This window comes from Tiliqua scincoides, chromosome 5, assembly GCF_035046505.1.
Source record: "Tiliqua scincoides isolate rTilSci1 chromosome 5, rTilSci1.hap2, whole genome shotgun sequence".
NCBI lineage: Eukaryota > Metazoa > Chordata > Lepidosauria > Squamata > Scincidae > Tiliqua > Tiliqua scincoides.
Genome location: NC_089825.1, coordinates 69945166 through 69952763, shown reverse-complemented (window position 1 = coordinate 69952763; position 7598 = coordinate 69945166). Strand labels below are relative to the sequence as shown.

Below are 7598 nucleotides of genomic sequence, written 5' to 3'. Positions count from 1 at the left end.
TGTTTTCCTTTTTAGTCCTTCCACCTCTTTAATCTCTCTATAGTCCACGCATTATGTTGAGCCTTTACAATTCTGTTGCATTAGGATGTGACATTCCAGGCCCTTGACAGGGGCTTTTGTTTAGCAATATTTATAGCAGCTTCTTGTCATAGTAGAGCAAAGGCGATTGCCCTGCCCTCTGGCCCCCTTCTTAAGCAGATTTTAAGCAGAAGCTCCTCTCATGTGGCACTAATTGAAATGATTGGTGGAGGGGTGTGTGGCAGTGTTGTGAGCTCACTCTGCCTGACTCTGGTTTATCTGCTTGGGGGCTAAACTGAGGGGTGGGGGGTGGGGGGTGAGAGAATGCAAATCTTTTGCCTCATTCCAACAGGGCTCAGGCTACGCGGCCATCTGTCCACTCTTGGAATTGGAAGACAAATAGAGAACTGGGCTCAGCTACAACTCCACAGAAAGAGAGAGAAATTGTCCCGGAACTCTGGCTGAGAATATCGTATGAGGTACAGCAGGCTCCAAGGCGCTCTCAGCAGGTCGGTACTCTCAGTCTGACGTGGCTGTTGAGATGCAAAGGCTTCGCCAGCAAATCTTCAACATGGGCTGTGTTGTTATCAGGACTTAAACTTCAGCTTTAAAAGATACATTTCCTTGAAGTGTTAAGTCTGTACAACGCAGCTTGCCATATTTTGCCCACATCCATTAAGAATGTTGTCAGTGATGTGTGCGCCTGGCTTGCTGGCACTGCTGACAGCTGAGCAGTCTAACAATGGGCAAGTCTTGAAAAGATTTAAAACTAGCAAGTTACTTGAAGAGTGATTAGGGTTTATGTACATGCGGCTTATAATTTGAACAAGAAGACTGTATTAAAATATGTATTGGGAATTGTCATCTGAAATATGTTGGCTTCACTTAGGTGAGTAACCCAGCTTGAATCTGTCGTCGGAGAATCTCAATGTTGCAATATCATTGAAGGTTCCTCTTTCCCTTTAACTGGCTCTTTGAAATTTAAAAATACATTTGGGGATGAAAGCAAGCTGTTCACAAGTTACGTGATTTGAAAGTAAAAAGTTTGCATGTACAGTACTGGACTTATGTATACAGTACAGGGCTTATATGGAGTTTTACTTTCTGAAGTTAAATGGGCATATTTTAATTTCTCTTTTTCTTTTTGCGAGCAACTGAATCCAGATCAACAGTTCTCCCATGTAAAAACAATTGATGATGTTGTAAAGAATTGTCTCTGTTTTTGTGGAATGTTTTGCTGAAGGACAGAAAGAAAATGAAACCAAATCAGTAGAATATAAGTGTGCTGAATATTGGATCATTATACTTTTTTGTACTCATGCCATCCATCTACTTTGTACTTATTAGAACATAATTTTTAGAACTTCATAATGTTGTAACAGTTCTGCACATCTTTTATTAGCAGGCTCAGCATACCTTAAAAACCTATTTTAAAATCGTTTTAACTTCTGATCCTGCTATTTATTGTTACTGTTTTCTTAATGTTACATTCTGAATATTTTATAAAAATCTGATTACTGCTGCTTCACCAAAAGGAATTTTGCCTGAGTAGCTTCCTTAATGATCAATACCGAATAGTAATATTCTGATATTACTGATATTGATAGTGATATTGAATTTTAAGCAACAACAGCAAACAAGAGTTTAAAAAAAGATGTTTTCAGTTGATGTTCTCTTTCTCCTTGGTTTACAATTATTTCAGGAGTTTATCAAAATAATGGGAAAAATATCAAAGAGTAATAAATACACGGGAGGAAAACCGAGCCTAAACTATAAGCTTGTGAAAGGTTTAAAGGTAGACATAGGCAGGACATGTTTTTTCTCAAGTGAAACTACGAGTTTAACATGTTCAGTAATCAAGTCAGTGAGGCTTATGGGGGCTCTTACCACACCATGAACTACTTTCCAAATATTGAAACGGAAAACCCCATCCTTTCAGAAATGTATTGGTCTTAATTCCGTACATTTTCAGCAAGTGTAGCAACAAAATATATGCTTGATTTGGCTTTGTGAAATCAAAGTTTCCTCTCTCCCCATGTGTCTAACATTGCTAAAAATTAGTAAAATACAAGCATAAATAATAAAAGCTGAGCACGGGCTCAGTATGAGTAGTCTCAATATGTGAACACCAGTTTGGGCAGCCATTTTAATATTGTCATCCATAATAATTTTTGTCCTTTTGTTAGCTTTCAATTACTAAGAAAAAAACCCATTTGCTGTATTTACTTCAGATTGTAGCTCATCTACCTAATTTGCTTTAAAAAAATTAGCTGATTATTACTTTTTTTTAACATCAAAACTGGGGTGATGTATTGATGTTACTGAACTGTTCAGGCTTATATAGATAATATTAAAACAAAGCTGACATCCCCTGTGAACATTTATTTGAGTATAATGTCTTGAAGGACACTGTACATTGCATTGGGGCCAACGTCTTCAAAAAGTGTATGGGGGGGGAGTATAATTTAACATACATAGGGCATGCTGACCAATTACCTTCAATCATGGGAAGAAAGTTTTTCCTTCTGGAAAAATTGACAAGCCACTTATTAAAAGTTTCAGGCTTTCTGAGTTACTGACGTACTCAAATAATAATCAGTTGGGGCAAAAGCTATGATGTTACTGAAGGATTGTAGGAGGAAAGTTGGATACATTAAGAGAGAGTAATGACAGCAATAGGTAGCTGCGGATATATAAGTGTTGAGGTCTGCTGCAAGTGTATTCTGCAGGTGGTAAGAAAGCTTTATTTGGAGAACGGGTGTTTGTGTGTGGTATCAGTCTAATGTATTGGGAACAGTGAAAAGAGCAACAGGATGCTTGTCAGCAAAGAAACCGTTATCAATGGAAAAGGTGGGAGGCCAGTTATGTAAGGGGTCTAGTGAGATTGTTGCAAGAACATGGTGATATCTGGCTGATTGCATCTCAGGCAGCCTCTAGAAATTTGTGGCAATACTAGATGTATACATTAGAAAAATAACTACTATCATGATGGGTTGTTTTGTTTTTTGAAAAAAATATTTTAAAATTAATCATTTTATGCTATATTTGGGTTTTGTTTGGTTTGATTTAAAAAGGGGGGAGGGTGAATTTTTTAAACAAATATTTGTAGCAAGAGATAGTTCTAATCTGCATGATCAGGAGGGCACAGATGTAAAACAATGACCTTAAGATAGCCTTCACAACTCTTTTGCAACTGAGCTTTCTTAGCAAAACAAATTTTAATTCTGAATGAAAAAAAATACAAGAAAGGTGCTAAGGGAATGATTAGGACTTGTTTTCTAAATATTTTCATGTAACATAGATATTTGTCTACTTAGGTTGCCATCAATAATTTAAAAAAAATCAGCAGAAGTTGGAAAAATGGGTCACTTGGGTTTTAGTGTTAAGCAGCAAATCCAGGGCAGATAAGATTTAGCTGAGATGTTAAGGTTTATTCAGTGCATTTAGTTAATGACTTTAAAAAAAAAAAAAAAAAAGCATGTGCTGCAGGCTTAGGGTGGTGGATGGGTGGCCACCTGCCAGGTGGTATATCCTGCTGTAATTCTTCCTGATGGATGGTACTAAAGGGCCAGAAAATTATTAAAAGCTGAGTGATAACCTCAATTTTAAAAATTAAAAAAATGATATCGCCCACAGTTGCATTTTGTCACTATCTGGCAAGTAATTAGATGACCAGAATATGGTGTTATCATTGAAGTAGTTTAGAAAAAAAATATTTTGTATAGTTACTGAAGATTGTATGAAAGCACATAGAATGAAGACAAGGAATAGCAATTGTAAAAGACATTCCATAAGCAAATACTATTGCACTGTACATCATTTTCTTAATAGATGGATCAGTTTAAAGTTCATGCTATCCGAAGTTTTTTTAGAATCTTTCTAAACATACAGAGAATTCTGTTTCAGCCACACATTCCTGCTCCCATCACAATCTTAGGTCATTATCTGATCAATCTAATGTCTGTAGGGAACTTCACTGTCCATTCACTTGCAGAATCTGATACAATAACAATCTTCTTGTTTACAGACTGACTTCTTGGCGAATTGTGGAAAACTACCATAAGTCAAGACTTTTGAGTTCTCAGTGTTCTCTTTACAATTAGACTTTTCTCCAATGCCATTAGAAGATCATAGAATCATAGAGTTGGAAGGGGCCAAATAGGTCATCTAGTCCAACCCCCTGCCTTAGGCAGGAAATCCTCTTAGAGCATCTCCAACAGGTGGTTGTCGAGCCTCTGTTTGAATATCTCTAGTGAGGGAGAGTCCATCACCTCTCTCGGCAATCTGTTCCACTGCTAAACAGCCCTGATCGTCAGGAATTTTTTCCTGATGTCTAATCAAAATCTCCTCTCTTGCAGTTTGTACCCACTGATTCTAGTTCTACTTTCAGAGACAGCTGAGAATAAATTATTCTCTTCCTCCATATGACAGCCCTTTAGATATTTGGAGAGCGCTATCATATCCCCTCTCAGCCTTCTCTTCTCCCGGCTGAACATGCCAAGTTCCCTCAACTTTTCCTTGTAGGGCTTGTCCTCCAGCCCCCTGATCATCCTCATCGCTCTCTCTGAACCTGCTCCAGTTTGGCTGCAACTTTCTTAAAGAGGGGTGCCTAGAATTCTGTGGAATGTGATCTCTCCACTTTCAATTTTGAAGCTTTGGGGAGCCCTGCAGACAGTCACGCAAAGGCTCCCCGCATCCCTGGGAGGCTGCAGGAGGCTCTGGTAAGTGCACCCAAGCCCCTGCAGCCCCCTGAGCAGTGCGATCCTGGGGATCACGCCGCTGCCTCCTCCCTGCCCCTGCCACTTAAGGGGGCAAGGGCCCACAGGCTGGGGCATCACGATGCCCCAGTTTGAAAATCCCTGGACTAGGTCATTGCAAATAGCATAGGGCAATGGTTCCCAAACTGTGAGCCATGGCTCCCCAGGGAGCTGCAGAAACTAGCTAGGGGAGCTGCAGAATCCTTGTGAAAAACCCACCACACTATATAATATATAGTAGCCCTAATGGGGAGCCAATGGCCCAATAGGTCAAGGAAGCTGACAGTTAAAAAGTTTGGGAACTACTGGCATAGGCCATTTTAAAATCTTAAACATGGATTTCCAAGTTGAAGAAATTGTGGAAACCCAGTGCTGAATACTTGTTAGCCCTCTTTTGGGGTTGTAATTTATTTTTCCTCCCAAAGCAAAATTATGTTTATTTTTATTCCCTCAAAATTGAGCTTGAAAATTTATACCTTTATAAGCTGTCCCCTCCTTTCAACTTTGCATGATCTGGCTAAGGAGCAGGGCTTGTTGCTATGGAACTTGTGCCCATTATGACATCACTTACTCAACAAACCACTCCTTTTAGCTCACATGCTTCTTTGATATCTGTTGGCTGAACTGTTTAAACAACCAGGCAACTACGCTTGATTGTTACTGCACATTCCCAGTGAGTTACACACAGGGGACTGCTGATGTGTTAGGAGCATCCCAGGGTACTTAAGACTGAGAAAAACATGGATTTTCCCCACTTGTTCAATTTAATAAGAGTGATGGTTTTTATAAATATAGATGGGGTGATAATAATTTACCTCTCAGTAATTCTGAGCCAAAGGCTGTGGGCTTGCAAGTGACTTTTGATGGTGCTATAACAGTCAGTTTTGCATTGTGGATCGCCATCAATTAGCAACAGTTCCCAGCATTACGTTTAGAGTTTCCTTCTTTTTCTTTCTTTTGAACCGGCAGATGCTTTTCTAATGTGATTGTCAGATAAGAAAACTTCTGAAGTTGTGGATTCATGGATAGAATAGATTCAGATTGTTGCTCAGTTAATATATGTTGTGTGCTTTTACAGTTGTTTTGGTGGCCATGAACTGACACTGGCCTTGCATGGCCTAAGGTTTCTTTTTACAAGAATGCTCAGGGTGCAGCAAAATGTTTTGAATTTTCAAAGCAAGAGTATGTTCTCAGGAACCCTTAAAGCATGATTATTTGTGTCAGTGATCCTGAGCATACACTCTTAAGAATGTAAGTAGTACTTTGGTAACCAAGTTTCACGGGCAGCCCAATCCTATCCAGGACTGGGGTGCCAGCCAGACTTCCGCAACTGCAAAATGGCTGTCAACAGTGTGCAGAGCGCTCCCTCGGCAGCCATTTTGGGAGCGGTGCTTAAGAGGCAGCAGCTCTCCACAGCTATCATTTGCTGCCACTGCACCACACTGGAGGAAGTAAGGCAGCAGCAGGGGGTAGGGAAGGGGCAAAACTGGGCAGGGAGGGGGAGGAACACAGGGTAGATCCAACAGTGATGGCATGTGCCAGATCCTTCATTTCATCACCTCCCTGCCCTTTGAACCTGTGCCAGCTCTGTACCAGAAATTGGTCAGTAATCCATTAGTCAATCACACTGTCCTTCTTTCTGCCCCCTCCTAATGTATACTATAACTTGAAAGGATTTGCTGAGTAATTCCATGACTGATCAGCTTCTCAAACAATGCACTTCTGCCAAAATAAAATGTTTGAAGTACGCTTCAAATGTAATAGTGTGCACACTGAGGGCTTGTTTTTTTCTCCTTTATGGGCTTTCTCAGGGTATCACCATCATGTGAGAAATAATTGCGAGAAGAGAGACGCATACCAGCTTTTGCAGAATTCCGTTTAACATGTACTGTAAAACTGGAGAAGAGGTAGAGTTGTTCAGGTTATTACAAAAATATGTCTGGATGCAAGTGCTTAGTGGAACATCTTTTAAGTTGCCAAGTATGTGTTCATAATTGTGGTGATGTAAGCCGAGCTGGCTTTGATGTGAAAAGAAGTGAGGTGACCACATCAGGTAGCAGCAGACTGTAGATGCCACTACAGGCAGCAAACATTTGACATGGAGCACAGAGAAACAGGAGGCAGAAAGAACACTAGCAACTTTACCTTTTCACCTCAGGTAATGAAAATGTTATGCCTTAATGTGAGAGAAGGTGATATGACTTATTTTCAGGTGGAGAGTCAATCACAGAATGTGCTTGAAGTGGTTCCCAAACTTTTTGACTGGCGGCTCCCTTGATCTAATGGGCCATTGGCCACGACTCCTCATTAGGGCTACAATCCTATATATTGTATAGGGTGGAGAGTTTTTTGCAAGGATTCCATGTCTCTCCTGTCTGGTTTCTGTGGCTCCTTGGTGAGCCATGGCTCATAGTTTGGGAACCATTGCCTTAAGAAATGTTTTCCCCTATACAAACTTCCCTGTACCCTTAGGTCATATAGATAGACAGGTAGAAAGTGCCAGAATCCTGTTCCATATTTCCACTACTCTTGCAGTTCAACAGTGATGCCTGCCTATTCTATAGAATGGTATCTCAAAGCAATCCTGTCAAACTACTTTCTCATATCTTGCTTGCTCCCATTTGATTTGAATTTTTTTAAATCAAAACTTCAAAATATCTTTTTTGTTATTGCTTTAATGGATTTGTATATAAGCTGTATTGCTCTTTGTTATGTTGATGTTTTTACAGTAGGAAAACTTTTTTTAAAGTTCTCTGTGCGACACCTTGGAGAATTTTTATTGGAAGTCTGGCCAGTTAATGCCATACATCAAAAACTTAAAAC

The 7598-nt window shown here is 39.9% G+C and overlaps 1 protein-coding gene across 11 annotated transcripts in view; it reads left to right on the top strand.

The window, feature by feature from the left end:
* The first annotated feature begins 331 nt into the window (after window positions 1-331).
* Window positions 332-7598, top strand: part of LOC136651510 (poly(rC)-binding protein 3-like) — a 116461-nt gene continuing 109194 nt past the window's right edge. For 9 of the 11 annotated variants that reach the window (XR_010794524.1, XR_010794523.1, XM_066627983.1 and 6 more), the window contains exon 1: window positions 332-527. The gene's annotated coding sequence lies outside the window, so the exon portion shown is untranslated. Of the gene's footprint in view, window positions 528-688; window positions 908-6661; window positions 6683-7598 lie in introns of those variants that run through there. The other 2 variants (XM_066627979.1, XM_066627980.1) reach the window with 2 other exon arrangements.